The sequence below is a fragment of the Dipodomys merriami genome, unplaced genomic scaffold, assembly GCF_024711535.1.
Source record: "Dipodomys merriami isolate MVZ:Mamm:240054 unplaced genomic scaffold, mDipMer1.0.p SCAF_2120, whole genome shotgun sequence".
NCBI lineage: Eukaryota > Metazoa > Chordata > Mammalia > Rodentia > Heteromyidae > Dipodomys > Dipodomys merriami.
Window position 1 is genome coordinate 43,928 of NW_027203517.1, and position 20,082 is coordinate 64,009.

At 45.5% G+C, this 20,082-nt stretch overlaps 1 pseudogene; it reads right to left on the reverse strand.

The window, feature by feature from the left end:
* Positions 1 to 19,872, reverse strand: part of LOC138834358 (tubulin beta-2A chain-like) — a 63,666-nt pseudogene extending 43,794 nt beyond the window's left edge.
* Between the last annotated feature and the right edge of the window lie 210 nt (positions 19,873 to 20,082).

Genomic DNA, 20,082 nt, shown 5'->3' on the forward strand with positions numbered 1-20,082 from the left:
AATTGGAATGCTACCAAAAATCATTTGTTAGGAGTTTGGAGAGATAAAGATATCTCTCATGTTATGGAGGCTTTACAAGACAAAATTACATCAATTAGTAAAGCTCATTTAGATGTAAAAAATTTACAATCTTTGGCAGAGTTATTTAAGCATAACTTGGAGGCCCTCAATCCTCTGGATTGGATTCATGTAATAATTATAATTGCCATTGTCAGATCAATTCTCTCAATTCTTATTCTTATATTTTGAGTCATTTTCAGGATGATCTTTGGATTTGTCTCTTCTGTGCACCAAGACATTCATGAGCTTCAATTAAAAAAAAAATAGGAAGAAATGCCATGACACCTCCTGCTGAATCTGCGTGAGAGATCATGCCAGACAAAGCATAAGCCTCATGGAAGCATGCCTGCAGGAAGCGGGTGTTGGCTCAAGGCTTCCTATACACTTGGCTGCACCTTTATTGCCTCTACCTTTATTCTAACTATATTCTTCTTGGCTGTACATTTGTTGCCTTTATTCTTGTTTTGGCTATTTTTCTATTGATCCACAAACAGAGCATGTGAAGCCACTTACCCTTGTGCCTGAACTCGCTCCTCTCTGCTCTCTCTATCTCCACTCCTCTCGCAGGCCGCCTCACACCCTCTGCGCATGCACACCTGCCCCTGCGAGACCCTGGCCACTGCTGCCTCCACAGTGCGGCCCCTGGGCCCTGCCTCCTCCTCCCCTCAGCTCAGTCCCCTTTTCCCCTTGGCTCCGACCCCTACCCTTGCCCACAAGAGCAGCCCTAACTGAGCCCTAAGGCTTCCAGGCCATGGGAATTACAGCCTCACCTCAGCTCAGCACTCCCCGCCAATTGTAGCACTTGCTCAGGGGATCAAATCTCCCTCAGCCCCACCACTAGAGGAGACTCTCCTCCAAGCCTCTCCACTCTACATATCAAGGGTGTGCACAGTGACCCAGTGAGAGAGAGAGAGAGAGAGAGAGAGAGAGAGAGAGAGAGAGAGAGAGAGAGAGAGAGAGAGAGAGAGAGAGAGAGAGAGAGAGAGAGAGAGAGACTGAGAGAGAGAGAGAGAGACTGAGAGAGAGAGAGAGACTGAGAGAGAGAGAGAGACTGAGAGATTTAGAAAGATTGTTGGGGAAAACTACCTCTCAAGGACTCAGAACATAGCACCCTTTGGGCTGACTCAGCACACAGCATACTTCAAAAAACAGCACAAAGCACCCTGAGTAAAAGACTCAGCACAATGTGCCCTTTGAAGGACTTAGCATATAGTAGCCTTTGGGATGACAGCACACAGCACCCTTTGAAGGATTGAGTCCATAGTAGCAGTGAATAGGACTCAGTGCATGGCACACTTTGAAAAACTCAGCACGTAGCACACTTTCCCAGGACTCAGCACATAGCACCCTCTGTTAAGACTCCATACACACTATCCTTTGAAGGGCTGAGTATATACCACCCTTGGTAAAACACTCAGTGCACAGCACCCTTTGAAAATCTCAGCACATAGCACAGTTTTGAAGGACTCAGCACATACCCCCTTGTGGAAGAACTCAGCACAGCACCATTTGAAAGACAGTACAGAGCACACTGTCTACAGGAGTCGGCACACAGCACTCACCTCATCCCTCTCTTCTCAAGGATGCAGCACATTGCACCCATTGGGATAACTCAGTACATAGCCATCTTTGAAGTACTCAGGAAAAGTACCTGTGTAAAGGACTGGGCCCACAGCACCCATTGAAAAACTCATCTGTCCCTCCCTTCTCAAGGGATCATCACATAGCACCATTTGGGATGAGTTAGCACACCGCACTTTTGAAGGACTCAGCATAAAGTACATTGTGTAATGGACTCAGCACACAGCACCCTTTGAAAAACCCAGCACAGCCCACTCTTCTCAAGGACTCAGAACATAGCACCCTTTGGGATGACTCAGCACAACAGCATGGTTTATGAAGACTCAGAAAAAACACACTATGTGGGAAGAAACCAGAAAACAGCATCCTGTGAAACATTCAGCACATACCTGTATGTCACAAGTTCAGCTGTCATTAGAGTTAGAGTGCTTTCTTCAGTATCATCATTCTTCAGAAACACTTCACAAATCCTACTAGTTCACATTTAGCTAATGTGTGTTTTATGGGGGAAGGTGAGCTGGGGGTCTTGAACTCAAAGCTTGGGCCCCTGTCTTTGAGCTCTTTGGTTCAATGCTAGAGCTCTACCACTTTGATTCACAGCTCCAATTTTGGTTTGTTTTTTTTGGGTTGTTCTTTGCCAGGCCTTATGGTGATCAGGAAGGCCAAGTTGGTGTGTCCATGGGCAAAGGCTCTTAGCTGGGCCTGGAGCTGACTTCTCACTTCTTGTGCCCGTGGAAGCAAGGCCTCCTGGAGCTCTCTTGGCCTAGGGTGGAACAGATCGGCTCTGGAATCAGCACTCAGGGTGAGCAAAAGTCAGGTTGGCCCCTGTCTATTCCCCAAATTGAACTCTAGAGGACAATAGTCCCCCACGATGGCACAGGGACATATGTTCCACGTCTGGCCACCAGGAGGCAGGAGTTGTCAACCATAGGGATTTTATCGAGTTGTGTTTTCTCTTGTTTCCCTGGGGACCGCATCATGCTTTGAAGCCACCCTGGACAGGAAAGTCCTTGAGACTTACCTACAATTAACCATCGAAAAGCAAGTGGGGCTGTGGCTCAAGTGGCAGAGCACTAGCTTTGAGCAAGAAAACTCAGGGATAGAGCCTAGGCCCTGAGTTCACACACACACACACACACACACACACACACACACACACACACACACACACACACACACTCCACATGCATGCAAAATCAAAGATTTCTACACTGCAATCTTTGGGTATTCTCTACTTTTTCCCCACTGAGTCTGGTGGCTATTGGCCTAGGTGTTTGATGCATCCAACACCACCTGGCATATTTAATTTTGGGGAACAGAATGGCTAGAAGGTCAGCCTTCCCCCATCTCAGCTCCTTGATTGGGTCAAGGTCTATCCAGGCTCTTTGGATCTCCTTTTACAGACTCGCCAAGATGCCTTCAAAAGGTATCAAATGCTGGGCACTGATGGCTCATGCCTGTCATCCTAGCTACTCTGGAAGCTGAGATCTGGAGGATCACGGTTCAAAGCCAGCCTGGGCAGGAAAGTGTGTGAGACTCTTATCATCGATGAACCATCAGAAAACAAGAAGGGGCCCTGTGGCTCAAGTAGTAGAGTGCTAGCCGTGAGAGAAAGAGCTCCGGGACAGTGACCAGGAAAAGAGTTGAAGCCCCAGAACTGGAAGAACAAATCTTTATTGGAGGCTTGTTTTCCCTTTGAAAACGATTTTTTCTTTGTGATAAGCATAACATGGGCCTCTTCCCTGGCCACCAATAGGCCATTAGATGTCCCTTGAATATGGACCACCTCTCAGCAGACTTTGCCCTACCCAACCCACAGTTAACCCTTCCCAAGACCCAGAAGATGGAGGCCTGAGAGAAAGGCCACTGGCCACCTACTTATGGTTGCTGCTGAGGCTTTGGAGAGTCATTATGTCACATAGTCATCATTTGCATCAGTCTAAAGAAGAAAGGGAGGGAGCACTCCTCACCTGAGCCCATGAGCTGTGGGTGGATCTGGATGTGGGGTAGCTGCAGCAGGATGTGCTTTGTGGGGGAGTCCTCTATGGGGTTGTGAACCTCGATCTCTCCTCTGGCAGTTTCCACACTGTGTTGAAGTGGCAATTCTTCAAAACCTTTCTGCTCCTCCCTCATTTTGCCCGCCCTGGAGCCTGGAGGCATTCAAAGAGGTGGCAGTGACAGAAGGCGCAGCCTGTGCTGGCATCTGGAGCCCGTTGTCCATGTCTTCCCCTGTGAGGAGTGACAGTGGCTCCCACAGCTCTCTCCTCTTCTCCATCTTTTCCTAGGACAGCTGGTACACATGCTCACGTTTCTTCTGTCACAGTTCAGCCAGAATGAACATCTGCTCTTTACATGCCATGAGGGACTCCTCAACAGTGTGATGTGTGCCAACAGCTGGCTGCATCTATGTTGAAGATCACCCGCTGGACTATGGAAGTCCATCTTATCAGGCAGGTCATGGACAAAGTAGATTTTCTTCTCGGACACCCATGTGTCCCGCTTCCCATCCCCACACAGGCTGTGGTGCCAGCTCACGGGATGGAGGGCCTGTGGCTCAAGCTTTCTCTGGCACTGAGCTGCCAGGTGAACCAGTTGCCCACAGTGGGCCTGCCACTCCTGCTGCAGGAGTTTCCCCCTGTGGATTTCAGCCACTAAGAGTCCTCACAAATCCACATCCCTCTCAGTTTGGGGAATGTCTCCATCCTCTGCAATGGTCATGTGGGGGGTGGGGGAGTTGACTCCTAACCTTGTGCTTCTCCAGGATTTTCAACTTCACCTTCCCCAGGGAAAGCCAGGAAACTCAGCTGGACCTGCAGCCGCTCCTCCTGTGGTCTGATTGCTTTCAGGCACTTGAGAGTGTCCTGCCACTTTGGGGACACCACCTGGTCTCCCCAGTTGGTCAGGCCATGCACTTGCTTCAGCTGCTCCAAGAGTTGGGTCTGCCTCTCTAGGTGCTGCTGCAGGGCCTCCTTCTCGGTGCTCAGCCGCTAATTGGAGGTGATGTGACACTCACAGGTGGCTCTGAGCTCCTGCAGCTGGGCCAGGGACTGCACCTGCTGGTCCTGCGATTCTTGGCTTTCTTTCTTTCTCAGCCACTTCTTTCCATTCCTCTATCTTCTCCTCTGTGTGGACCAGATGTTCCCACTAGTGTTTCTTCACCTGCTGCTCTGTGTCCAGGATGCTGGTGAGCTCCTCCTTCTCACCGCTCACCCTCTGGAGAGTGTCCCACAGCAGGACCAGCTGTTCCTCCAGCTGTCCATCACACACATATGCACATCATGGTGTCTCAGGGATCTCCTGCCAATCCTTGGCCTTCTCCTCCAGTCTCCACAATTGCTCCTGCTGCTCCACATTCTGGAGATGGAGACTCTGGTTTTCCTGGTCCGGGATGTGAAGTTATTCCTCCAGGTTTTTCAACTCCATCTGCGTGCAGTAGGCCTGGGCCTGCAATTGCCACTTGGCCTGAGCTGGGCCATGGTTCCTCCAGCCTGTTCTCTAGGCCAAACACCTGCCTCGCCCCTCGCTCCCTCTCCTTAGTCAGTTGGTTCACCCGCTGGGTCAGCTGCTGGGCCTCCTCCTTCCACGTGGACCTCTCAATGCTCAGGTCTTCTGTGAAGGTGTCTTTCTCGAGATTGGATGTGCTCACCAGTCAGCTCACGTTGTCCAGTAGTCTCTTCAGTAACTCATGCCCCACCAGTGCTTGTTGGACCTTGCAGATTCCTTTCTTCCTGTTGTCCAGAGCACTTCCAGCTTCTCCTGTAACTTTGAGTTCACTTGCTCCAGGTCATCGAAGCTTCTGGCATTTTACTTGAGCAGAAGGGTCACATCATGCAGCTGTTCAAAGAACATTTCAGTCTCATTCTGTGATCAGTGACCACAGAAGCCGACATCTCCAGCTCTGCCACGCACTGCTCTGTGGCCTGTAGGCAGCTGGTGAGAGCTTCATGCTCCCTTTCTGTGTCATCAGCCGCCTGCTGCATGCAAGCGAGTGCACATTGTAAATTGCTCTCTGCCGAAACCAACCTCTGTATGGGTGCCTTGTGGCTCTCTAGCTCCATTTTAGGTGCTGCCTGCACCTAGGCTATCTTCTCCCTCTCTTTCTCCCGTTGATCCTGCAGGTCAGTCTTTTCCTGCTTCAGTGGTTGGATCTTGGCATAGAGTGCCTGGTTTCTTCTTTTGCTGGGGTCCAGGGTGGGCACCACGTGTCGGTAGCACCTCTACAGATCCTTGGTGGTATCAGGACCATTGACACTCTGGAACCTCGTGGTTGTGACTGTGTCCAAATGCACGGGAGGCCCGTGGTGGGCATCACCTTTGGCCGGACCCTCCATTGAATCACTCTCCCTGGTGGTGTTTGTCTTGTGGATCCTTCCCTTTTTCATGTTCTTTGTTTTCTTGAATGTGGCAGGTCTGTCAGGAGGATTCTTCTACCGGTGTTCTGGCGGCAGTTTCAGGCCCACAGCTTTCTCATGGAGTTTTACTGCTTCAGACATCTGAGCGCTGGGATGGGAAAGATGGGCTGGACATGTTCCCAGGCTCTGGGAAATCCTCTATTCTCCCACTCACTGATTAGGATGTCAATTTCGTACTCTACTCCAAGGTCGCCTGGAGTCTCTTGCTCACCACTTAGCCACCTCTACCTTCCTCAACTGCTAGTAATGGTGTCAACCAACAGAGGGAATCCTGGGCAGCATGGAATGTGGGTGTGGCCGCCATTCTTGTATCCCATTGGTCAGAAAGAACCATGAAAGAATGGGGGTGTCAAATGTTTACAAACAAGAACACACTAAAGCTACCAACACAACTATGTTTATTGCAGCATTATTTACCAAAGCTAAGATATGGAACCAGCCCAGATGCCCCTCAGTAGATGAATGGATCAAGAAAATGTGGTATAGATACACAATGGAATTCTATGTCTCCATCAGAAAGAATGACATTGCCCCATTTGTTCGGAAATGGAAAGACTTGGAAAAAATTATATTAAGTGAAGTAAGCCAGGCCCAAAGAAACGTAGGACCCATGGTTTCCCTTATATTTGCAATATCTAGTATATGTATGAGTCAAGCGGAAAAGGTCAGATAAAGTGAAGTTAGGAAAATGAACCCTTAGATATGTATTTTAATTTTTTTCTTTCATGCATTTGTTTCTAACTCATTTATAAGATTATCTCTTTGTTGCTTTGTATGTCCCTCCCCCACAGTATAACCCCTGCTTTCACTATATTTGATGTCAGTATAACTTGTAGAGGAGATGGGGAAAAGCAAGTCGTTTAAGGATACAGGTGGACCTGTTGCAACAATGAGAAGTACAAGTTGTCATGTCGAAAACGAGCTTTACAACGTTGGTGCAGGGGGTGGGGTGGGATGGGGGGGAAGGCGGGGTGATTAGGTGGAGGGGTTGGGGGGAGGCTGGGAAGGGATGTGAAGGGTAAACAAAGGAGGAGGCTGCAATGCTTGATAAGAAATGTATGCATTATCCTGCCCATGTAATTGTAACCCCTCTGTACAGTGTGTCCACAAAAAAATAAAATAAAATAAGATAAAAATAAAAAAAAAAGAATGGGGGTGTGACCAGAATACTGTGATGCAGGCAAAATGGGCGGAGTCAAGATGAGAGCAGCCGCTTTCCCAGGAAAGTCTGTCTAATCCAGATGGGGACAAGAAGGTGACCTGCTTTAGCTGGATGGCTGCACAGATTGTTCTGTATGTCTGTTTGTTGCCAGTCCTGGACCTTAAACTCAGGATCTGGGCACAGTCTGTGAGCTGCTTTTGCTCAAGGCTAGCCCTCAACCTCTGGAGCCACACGGCTCTACTTCTGGCTTTGTTGGCACTGATGTTGGACAGGGGTCTCAAGGACTTTCCTGCCTAGGGTGACTTTGACCATCATCCTCCTATCACAGACTTGTAAGTATTAAGGAGGACTGCTGAGAGCCATTGGTGCCTGCCTAATCATTGCTGATGTTCTTGGACAGACCTGTGAGTTCCCTATCCTGCAGATTGAATGGTGGAAGCTGGAGCCCACAGTTTGAATCCTGTTCCTGCCACCTCCAAATGACAGGAGATCCTAAGAAACTCATTCCTATCCATATGAATACCAATGGAATGTGATATATGTCATGAATGAATGGGCAGTTCTTGAACGATTCTAGGATAAAATTATACACAATTATATCCTAGGACTCTGATCGATTTTAAGTAACACTTCATGAAGCATTTAAACAATCATATACATTAAATGGAGGCATAATGAAATATCTAAGAATTGGGTGTCACATAGAATGAAGGTGCCATTTTTTCTGCCAGGACTGGGATTGGAATTCATGGTCTGGGTAACTCTGTTGCACTGTGTGGGAAGGAGAAGCTCACCTCTGAGAAGTCAAGAAATTCAAGTCTGTTCCTTAGGCCTGAAATCAATCCCCAGCACTAGAAAACATCTTTTTCATGTATATTTTATATACATTATTTATATTTACATACATATGTTGACTCTTTATTGCGTTCAGTGTAGTTATTCATTTTATTTTTTGTTTTATTCATGTATTGGCCATTTATTTTATTGAGTATTATGGCACATAGAACATTGATTACATTGATTACATAGGATATAGGTCTACATATGTATTCCACTTCATACCTGACACCCAGGACTATCACAGAAAAAGAAAACATGTCACCATCAGCTTCTTACTCCATGATTCATTGTTTGGGAGTGCTGGTGTCTGAACTCAAAGCCTACAAGGCCAAATTTATGAATGGGTGAGTGTCAGCACGCCATCCGGGACAAATTGAGCTTACAGGCAATTCCCAGCATCTGAGATCGAGCCCCAAGGGTTGACAAAATAAGAACAGATTGACATGTAGATGGTATTATGCTAATAAATATATATCTTTACAGAGTGCCAGAGATGTTGATACATTATTCAGTTATATAGACTACATTTCTACCAATTCTTGGGTATTTATTATGCCTCCATGTAATTAATGTTATTGTTTTAATCCTTAATAAACTATTAAGTAAATCAAGGTCCTGAAATTATTGTATCCCTGTAAGAAATAGTATTCTTTTAATGTTTCATATTAAATAAAATCAGTCTACTGAAATTATGATGTCTAATTTTATACGAGTAGTATTCACGATTAGCTCATTCAACTGTACATTCATAACATTCCATCCTTATTCCGATGGATGGGAATGAGTCTCTTAGGATCTTCCACTATCTGGAAGTGGCATGACTGGGATTCGAACTCTAGACCTATGTTCCTTTGCAGGACTATGGCTTCCCCAATAGCCCGCCAGCCTTCAGCAATGCAAGATGAAGTACCCTTTGGATCTCTGTCATTCAGACCCAGATGGTCATGGTGCAAAGGAAGAAAATGTAAAAATGCAATCATGCAACATTTTTTTTTTTGGTCGGTCATAGGGTTTGAATTCTGGGCATGGGTATTGTCCCTGTGCTCTTCAACTCAAGGCGAGCACTCTACCGCTTGAGTCATAGCACTACTTCCGTGTTTCTAGTGGTTTACTGGAGATAAGATTCTCACGGACTTTCCCGCCAGGGCTGGCTTTGAACTGCGATCCTCAGATCTCAGCCTCTTGTGTAGCTTGGATTACAGTTGTGAACCACCGGCGCCCGCCTCTGTCACTTTTACTCTGTGCATATTTTTCCCACTTGCAAGGTTTGGAGATCTAGGATCCTAGTATCTGCTGTGGCTCCAGTGGCTGCACCCCAGCGTAGGATGATGGAAGCTGAGGCAGAGTTGCCATGACCTGAGTTTAAGACCTTGTTTCTCAAAATAAATAAATAAATAAAAAATAGCTCCCTGGCTTGCAATTCACGCTGTTTTTTTCTACCAGGCTTTGGATTTGAACTCAGGGTCTGAGTAACTCTGTAGCACTGTGGAAGTTCACCATGCTTGAAGACAAGAAAGTCGGGCCTGGTCCCTAGGCCTGAATTCAAGCCCCAGCCCTGGAAAACATACTATTTATATTCATTATAAAGATAGAATTTGTATTTACCTATAGATGTTCAGTCCATATCCTGTTTGTTGTAGTTATTGATTGTATTTTTGTTTTATTCAACTATTTACCGTTTATTGACTGTGAAGATATGCATTCCATTTATTATACTGATGACATCCCATCACATAGTATCTCAATTTGTAGATGTGTTCTCCATCATGTCTGACACCCAGGACTCTCAGAGAAAAGGAAAACAGGTGTCACACTTGGCTTATTATTCCACAATCCAGTTGTTTGCAGTGCTGGGATCTGAACTCAGGACCTAGCAGACCCAATTCAACACAGCATCCTCTAGCCAAGGAAGCTGCCAGGCAGTTCCCAGACCCTGAGATTGAGCCACAGGGGTGGACAAAATAGCCATACATGGATAGGCAGGTGGCAGTATACCAACAAATATATATTTGTATAGAATTCCAGAGACATCTACTTAAGATTCAATGACATCAACTACATTCCTACCAACTCTTAGGTATTTATTATGCTGCCATTGAAGGAATAGTATTGTTTTCATGCTTAATTACCCATTCATTAAGATCAATCAGCATCCTAGGATCATTGCGTCCCATTTTAGATTAGACGATGCCCGCAGAAACTTATTCAATCATGAGTTTCCAAATATTCCATCGTTATTCCCGTGCATAGGAACAAGTCTCTTGGGAAGTCTCCCCACTGGTAGGTGTCAGGACCAGGATTCAATATCAGGGCCTTCGCTAACATATGGGCCTGTGGCTTCCGCAATAGCCCGCTAGCCTTGTCCAATGCAAAGTGAAGTAAACTTGTAGCCTTGTCATTCAGGCCCAGATTGGTCACCATGCAAAGGAATAAAATGTAAAAAATCCATTCTGCGGCTATTTTTCAGTGAGTGTTTTTATTTTCTCCTGCAAGGCTTCAGGGCCTAGGATCACAGGGTCGGCTATGCGCCCATGGCAGCCCACCAGCCTAAAGTGATCGAAGCTGAGGCAGAGTTGCCATGAACTGAGTTCAAATCGCTTGGGTGGCAAAAAAATAAAATAAAATAAAAAATAATAAACATCCGAGCTCAGAATTCACATCATTTTCTCTGCCACAGCTGGGATTCCAACTCAGACCTGGATAACACTATAGCACGGTGGGTGAAGGGGAAGCTCACCCTCCTTGAAGACTACAAGGTCAGGTCTGCTTCCAGGGCCTGAATTGAAACTCCCACACTGGCAAAAATCATATGCCCACCTAATTCAAACATAGGATCTCTATTTACATACATGTGTGTAATGCATCATGCATTCAATGTAGTTATTCTTTTTATTTATGTCTTAGTAAGGGATGCATTTTGTATTTTATTGATTATTATGACAGTTATAACTGTGCTGGCAGGGATGAGAACTAATTCCCATGTCTATAGCATTGCTTAAGCCTTCTCCATCCTAGCTGAGACCCAGAATTTTCACAGGGCAGGAAAACAAGTGGACATATTGGATTCTCACATCTGCATTCCTCTTTTGGAAGTGTTGGGGTTGGAACTTAGAGCTTAGCAAACCCAATAGGAGAAAGGGTCAAGGTGAGGACACCATGCTGAGAGCTAATAAGGAACTAAGCTCTTCCCAGGACCTGAGATCGAGCCCCAGGAGTGGGAGAGGGAAAGCACAATACTCATCCATTCATAAGCTGAAGGTAGTCAGCATATTTGTATACAGTAGGAGAGATGGTGACCTGTGATGGAATCCAATATACTCCATGACTACCGATTCTTGGATCTTTCCAGATGCCTCCATTTCATGACTGTGATGATTATGGTCAAGCTTTATCAACTCTTCATTGAAAATAATCGATACACAATGAATCTTGCCTATCATTTCCTGCCACGCCTACTCCGGTGGAGTCTGCTTAGCATGGCAAACCTGCTTTTAGATCTGAGAATGGGGCTTTAAAGAGGCCTACCTCCTGGAAAGGCTGCCAAGCCCCTGGGAAAGATGTGTTCCTGTTTTCCTTTTCCTCACTGTATAGGAGCGCCTATTAATCTTTTACTGTTCTTGCTGCTTGTTCTACATACTCATGTTCTACGTTCCCTTATTCAAGGCTCTTTTGTTGACGACTCCAACATCCGATGAGTGTCCTGAGGATATGACTAACTCACCAGAGTTAAGTGCTACCCTGAAAGCCCCTCTTATGGAGGCTAGTAGACAAGTCATAAGTAAATATAAAAGTATTGGGGGTTTCATGATGTCACTTCAGCAGAAGGAATTGTAAGAAATTTACAAGAAGCTGTAGGCACGGCTAGAGCAGAAAGAGTGTATGGCTATTGGAGACGTCCCTTTAATCCTGAAGCATATACAATAGACTCATATAGATATCCTGTGGATAAGAAAGATGTAGAGGGATATGTGGACCAAAAACTAAATAAGATTCCTAAAAAGTCGGTAGATGGAAGGTGGCAATGGCTTATCAAAGGAAAATGATGGGATCCTCCATTATCTAGAGGACCCCAGAGACTTCCCCCAGATCCATAGCCTTTTACAGTTGTGTATGATAAGGATGGCAATCATTGGGAGAACTACTTAGGAGAAAGAACTTCCTATTACTCTCTTCCATTTACTCAGAGACTTGCTAGATCTAGGCCTCTTTGGTACTTACTATCAAAGAAGGAATAAGAAAGATCTTATGAGCCAGTTAAGGCCTCTATGGAGAAGAGTAAACGATTATGTGAACGGGTTACAGAAAAGACACTGTGAGCTTAAATTTGATATATGGCCAGATTTAACTAAGTATACTAAATATCATGATTTGGGCCACAAATTGGGGACCCTCTAAAGAATGGCAAAGAAGCAAAATTGCTTAAAAAAGATTTGAATCATATAAAGTACAAAACTAAACAAAAGTAACTATGAAGTACTAGAGTTCATGCCTTTCTGTTCAGCCCTTGCCCATATGCTCTGGTTAATGGTTAATAGGTGATAAACATTGAAACCAATTGTATTTCTTAAAAATAGAGGTAAAGCCAAAAACAAGTGCCTATCGTCATAGTTCGTCATCCAAAAAACAAGATCAGGTGACCAGCTGGTGACCGATCACCCAAGAATGAAGCCTTACAACAAGATTGTGTAACCTTTTGCCCATTCTCATGGAGACTTTTGCTATAAAAGCTTGTTATCCTCTGCAATAAATCCCACTCAGCACTCACTCCTCTTGTGTGTGAGTTGTCTGCCATCTCCCCACCTATTCCAGTTATCTCCACTTGGTGTCCTCAGTTGTCCGACAGAGCTGGTCCGTGGCAATTTCCTAAGTTCATCCTGCAGAAAGTACTCATTCAAAGATGAGAATTCAACGACCCTTCCAAGTGCCAGAAACGAGTATATCAGGATCTTCCGCCATTCCCTCAATGGAGGGGGAATGACCTGGATTCGACCTTGAGGTCTCCGATACCCCGTTGCCCTTAGGCTTCCCCGAGAGCCAGCAGACCTTCAGTCACTCCAGGTCAACTTCACTCTGCAGGCCGCTGAGTTCGGACCCAGCATGGTCACCATGCAAAGGAAAATGAACATAAAAGGGCCAGGTGGAACTTCCTGCCACTTTTTTTTTCCCCTAGCAGCTTTTTTTTTTTTCCTGCAAGCTCTGGGGTCCTAGAATCTGATGATGGGTTGTAGATCCAGAGGCTACAGCCTAGGATGATTGGAACTGAAGTAGAGTTGCCACGACTTGAGTTCAAGCTCTGAGTCTGTTAAAAAATATTATGAAGGAAGCACCCTAGCTCCGAATTCGCCCCATTTTACTGCCAGAGCTCGGGTTTGAACTCAAGTCTGGGTAACTCTGTTGCACTGTGGGGGAAGGGGAAGATCACCATCCTTGAAGACTACAAGTTCAGGCCTGCTCCCAGTGCCTGAATTGAAGCCCCAACTCTGGCAAAAATCATATGCCCACCTATTTTACACATAGGATCTCTATTTACATACATGTGTGGAATGTGTCATGCTTTCAGTGTAGTTATTTATTTTATTGTGTGTCTTAGTCAGAGATGCATTTTGTATTTTATTGAGTATGATGACAGATATAAAGGTGCTGACATGCATGACAACCTATTCCCATGTCTATAGAGTTGCCTGTGCCTTGTCCATCCTAGATGAGACCCAGGACTTTCACAGGACAGGAAAGCAAGTGAACTGTTATACTGCTCACATCAGGATTCATGTTTTGGCAGTGTTGTAATTTGAACTCAGAACCTAGCAGGCCCAATTGGCGAAAGGGTCAAGGTGAGGACACTGGCCTGTGAGCAACTGAGGAGCTAGACTATTCCCAGAACCTGACATTGAGCACCAGGGAGGGCCAGTATAGGCATAAATTCATAATTTAAACATAGGACCTCTATTGATATACATGTGTGGACAGCATCTTGCATTTGGTGCACTTCTCCTTAACTTGTGTCTAATTCATGGAGGTATTGTGTATTTTACTGAGTATGGTGACAGGTATAACTGTGCTGTCTTGGATGACAACCTGTTCCCATGGTTATAGAGTTGCCTATATAGCATGCTCCATTCCTAGCTGAGAAGCAGGACTTTCACAGCACAGGAAAAGAGGAGGATCACTTGGCTTCTCACATCAGTATTCATCTTTTAACAGTACTGGGATTTGAACTCAAGGCTTAACAAACCCAAGTGGTGAATGGGTCATGGTGAGTATACCAGCCTGTGAGCCAATAGAGTGTTAGTTCTGTCCTGGGACCTGAGATCGAGCCCTGGTGGGGCCATTATTGATATAAATTCATAATTTACACAGATGATCTCTATTTACTTACATGTGTGGAATGCATCATGCATTCAGTGTAGTTATTCTTTCTATTTTGTGTCTTAATCAGGGATGCATTTTGTATTTTATTGCATATGATGACAGATATAACTGTGCTGACATGGATGGCAATCTATTCCAATGAGTATAGAGTTGCCTATATAGCATACTGTGTCCTACCTGAGACCCAGGACTTCACAGCACAGGAAAACAGGTGCAACAATGGGCTTCTGAAAGAAGCATTCATGTTTTGGCAGAGTTGGGATTTGAACTCAAAGCCTAGCAGGCCCAATTGGTGAAAATGTTAAGGGAAGGACACTGGTCTGTGAGCAACTGAGGAGCTAGGCCGTTCCCAGGACCTGACATCGAGCCCTAGGGAGGGCCAGGATAGGCATAAATTCCTAATTGAAACAGGATCTGTATTGACATATTTGTGTAGACAGCATCTTGCGTTCGGTGTACTTCTCCTTAACTTGTGTCAAATTCATGGAGGTATTGTGTATTTTACTGAGTATGGTGACAGATATAATGTGCTGACATGATGGCAACCTGTTCTCATGGTTATAGAGTGGCCTATACATTCATTCTCCATCCTAGCTGAGACCCAGGACTTCCACACGAGAGGAAAACAGATGCAACGACTGGCTTCTGACAACAGGATGAAACTTTTGTCAGTGCTGGGATTTGAACTCAAATCTGGGTAACCCCATTGCAATGTGGGGGAAGGGGAAGCTCACCATCCTTGAAGACTAGAATGTCAGACCTGGTCCAAGGCCTGATTTGAAGCCCCAGAACTGGACAAAATAACAAGCCCAACTCTTTCAAACATATCTCTACTTCCATACTGGGGTGGTATGCATCTTGCATTCATTGTAGATTTTTTTTTTATTTTGAGTCTTATTCATGGATGTATTGTGTATTTTATTGAGTCTGGTAACAGGGATATCTGTGCTGCCCTGGATGCCAACTGATTCCCATGAGTAGAGAGTTGCCTATATAGCATTCTCCATCCTAGCTGAGACCCAGGACTTTCACAGCACAGGAAAACAGGCAACGATGGGCTTCTCACATCAGGATGAATCTTTTGGTAGGGTTGGGATTTGAACTCAAGGCCTAGCAGGCCCAAGTGGTGGATGGGTCAAGATGAGCACACCAGCCTGTGAGCCACTAAGTTGATATGCCCTTCCTGGGACCTGAGATTGAGCCCCAGTGGGGGCCTTAATAGTCATCAATTCATAATTAAAACAGAGGATCTCTATTTCCATACATGGGTGGGCAGCATCTTGGGTTCGGTGTAGTCATTGTTTTTACATGGTGTCTTATTCACGACGTATTCTGTATTTTACTGAGTATAGGATGACAGATACAACTGTGGTGACCTGGATGACAACCTATTCCCATGAGTATAGAGTTGCCTATGCATTCTCCATCCTAGCTGAGACCCAGAACTTGCACAGCACAGAAGAACAGGTGCAATGACTGTTTTCTCACATCAGGGTGAATTTTTGGCAGTGCTGGGATTCGAACTTGGGGTCTAGGAGGCCCAACTGCCCAATGGGTCCATGTGAGCACACCAGCCTGTGAACAACTAAGAAGCTGGGCCTTTCCCAGGAACTGAGATCTAGCCCTAGGGAGGCCACAATAATCGTCAATGCATCATTGAAACATGGGATGTCTATTCACATCCATGTGTGGACTGCCTCCTGCAATGAGTGTAGTTATCCTCTCTATTTTGTGTGCTATGCATGGATGTATTTAGTATGTTCTTGAGTATATGATGACAGGTATAACTGGGCTGACATGGATGACAACCTATTCCTATGGCTATAGGGTGGCCCATGCATTCTCCATCCTAGCTGAGACCAAGGACTCCCACAAGAAAAATAAATAGGTGTAAACACTGTCTTGTCACATTAGGATGAATCTTTTGGCACTGCTAGGATCAGAAATTAGGGCCTAGTAGGCCCAATAGGTGATTGGGTCCACGTAAGCACACCAGCTTGTGAGCCACTAAGGAGCTAGGCCAGTCTTAGGACTTGAGATCGAGCCCCAGGGCAGAGGTCCTGGGGAGCACAATAGTCATCCATTTATAAGCTCAAGATATTATGCAAATAAGTACATATTTGTACAGTGTAGGAAAGATGGCGAACTGTGATGAAATCCAATCTACCCTGTGACTACCAATGGTTAGATCTTCCACTATGCCTCTATTTCATGACTGTGATGATTATGTTCATGCTTCATCAACTCTTCATGAACAATAATCGATACCCCATGAGTCTTGCCTACCATTTCCTGCTTGCATCCTGCAGGAACTACTCATTCAACCACATTCCATGACTCTTCCTAGGTCCGGAAACAAGTATTTCAGGATCTCCCGCCATTCCCTCAATGTAGAGGGGCTGTCCAGGATTTGAAATTGGGGTGTCTGTTGCCTGGTCAGCCTGGGGCTCCTCTGATATCCAGCAGGCCTTCATCCATGCCAAGTCACCTTCAATCTGCAAGCCATCAGGTTCAGACCCAGCAAGGTCACCATGCAAAGGAAAATAAACAAAAAAGCATCAGGTGGAACTTCCTGCCACGTTTTTCTTCTCATGTCCATTTTGTTTGTTTGTTTGTTTTTTTCCTGCAAGCCCTGGGGTCCTAGGATCCAAGGATGGGCTGTGGGTCCAGAGGCTGCATCCTAGGATGATCAGAGCTGAGACAGAATTGCCACAACTTGAGTTCAAGCCCTGGGTATGGAAAAAAATTAAAAATTAAAAAATTATGAATGAAGCACACTCGCTCAGAATTTGCGCCATTTTACTGCCAGAGCTGGGTTTTGAATTCAGGTCTGAGTAACTCTGTTGCGCTGTGAAGGAGGGGGCAGCTCACCATCCTTGAAGACTACAAGGTCAGGCCTGCTCCCAGTGCCAGAATTTGAAGCCCCAACACTGGCAAAAATCATATGCCCACTTACTTTACACATAGGATCTCTATTTACATACATGTGTGGAATGCATCATGATTTCTGTGTAGTTATTCATTTTATTCTATCTTAGTCAGGAAAGCATTTGCATTTCATTGAGTATGATAACAGATTTAACTTTGCTAACATGGATGACAACCTATTCCCATGTCTATAGAGTTTCCTATGCCTTGTCCATCCTAGATGAGACCCAGGATTTTCACAGGACAGGAAAACAGGTGGACTGATGTACTGCTCACATCAGGATTGATGTTTTGACAGTGTTGTGATTTGAACTCAGATCCTAACAGGCCAAATTGGTGTAAGGCTCAAGGTGAGGACACTGGCCTGTGAGCAACTGAGGAGCTAGACCATTCCCAGAACCTGACATTAAGCACCAGGGAGGGCCAGGATAGTCATAAATTCATAATTTATACATGGGATCTCTATTGATATACATGTGTGGACAGCATCTTGCATTCGGTGTACTTCTCCTTAACTTGTGTCTAATTCATGGAGGTATTGTGTATTTTACTGAGTATGCTGACAGCTACAACTGTGCTGACATGGATGTCAACCTGTTCCCATGGTGGTTGAATTGCCTATATAGCATGCTCCATCCTAGCTGAGTCCCAGGACTTTCATAGAACAGAAAAAGTGGAGGATTGATTGGATTCGGACATCAGTATTCATCTTTTGGCAGTGCTGGGATTTTAACTCAATATCTAACAGGCCCAAATGGTGAATGGGTCATGGTGAGTACACCTGCCCGTGAGCCACTAGGGGGTTAGGTTGTTCCTGGGATCTGAGATTGAGCCCTGCTGGGGGTCATTATTGATATAAATTCATAATTTACACAGATGATCTCTATTTACATACATGTGTGGCATGCATCATGGGTTCAGTGTAGTTATTTTATTGTGTGGCATAGTCAGCGATGTATTTTGTATTTTATTGGGTATGATTACAGATATAACTATGCTGACATGGCTGGCAACCATGAGTACAGAGTTCCCTATATAGCATACTCCATCATAGGTGAGACCCAGGACTTTCACAGCACAGGAAAACAATTGCAACGATGGGCTTCTCACATCAGGATGAATCTTTTGGTAGGGTTGGGATTTGAACTCAAGGCCTAGCAGGCCCAAGTGGTGGATGGGTCAAGATGAGCACACCAGCCTGTGAGCCACTAAGTTGATATGCCCTTCCTGGGACCTGAGATTGAGCCCCAGTGGGGGCCTTAATAGTTATCAATTCATAATTAAAACAGAGGATCTCTATTTCCATACATGGGTGGGCAGCATCTTGGGTTCGGTGTAGTCATTGTTTTTACATGGTGTCTTATTCATGACGTATTCTGTATTTTACTGAGTATAGGATGACAGATACAACTGTGGTGACCTGGATGACAACCTATTCCCATGAGTATAGAGTTGCCTATGCATTCTCCATCCTAGCTGAGACCCAGAACTTGCACAGCACAGAAGAACAGGTGCAATGACTGTTTTCTCACATCAGGGTGAATTTTTGGCAGTGCTGGGATTCGAACTTGGGGTCTAGGAGGCCCAACTGCCCAATGGGTCCATGTGAGCACACCAGCCTGTGAACAACTAAGGAGCTGGGCCTTTCCCAGGAACTGAGATCTAGCCCTAGGGAGGCCACAATAATCGTCAATGCATCATTGAAACATGGGATGTCTATTCACATCCGTGTGTGGACTGCCTCCTGCATTGAGGTTAGTTATCCTCTCTATTTTGTGTGCTATGCATGGATGTATTTAGTATGTTCTTGAGTATATGATGACAGGTATAACTGGGCTGGCATGGATGACAACCTATTCCTATGGCCACAGGGTTGCCCATGTATTCTCCATCTTAGAGGAGACCCAGGACTCACACAGGAAAGGAAAACAGGGCAATGATTGGCTTCAGACATCAGGATGAATCTTTTGGCACTGCTGGTATCTGAACTTGGTGCCTTGCAGGCCCAATAGGCAAATGGTTCCACCTGAGCACACCAGCCTGTGAGCCACTAAGGAGCTAGGCCATTCCCAGGACCTGAGATCGAGGCCTGGAGTGAGGGGGGCACAATCTTCATCCACTTATAAGCTGAAGGTAGTATGCAAATAAGTACATATTTGTATAGAGTAGAGAGATGGCGACCTGTGATGGAATCCAATTTACCCTGTGACTACCAATTCTCAGATCTTCCCCAATGCCTCCATTTCATGACTGTGATGATTATGGTCATGCTTCATCTACTCTTCATAAAAAAAAATGGATACCCCATGAGTCTCTCCTATCATTTCCTACTCGCATCTTGCAGGAACTACTAATTCAAGGATGAGATGATCACATTTCACACTTCCTAGGTCCGGAAACGAGTATTTCAGGATCTTCCACCATTCCCACAATGTAGGGGGTTTGACCGGGATTCCAACCCGTGGCCTCCGTTGCACGGTTGGCTGTGACTTCCCCGATAGCCAGCAGGCCTTCAGCCATGCCAGGTCACCTTCACTCTGTAGGCCACCGGGTTCAGACCAACATGGTCACTATGCAAAGGAAAATAAATTTAAAAGCATGAGGTGGAAATTCTGGCTACTTTTTTCCCCTTCTGGCCATTTTTTCTTTCCTGCAAGCCCTGGGGTCCTAGGATCCGAGGATGGGCTGTGGGTCCAGAGGCTGCAGCCTAGGATGATTGCAGCAAAGGCA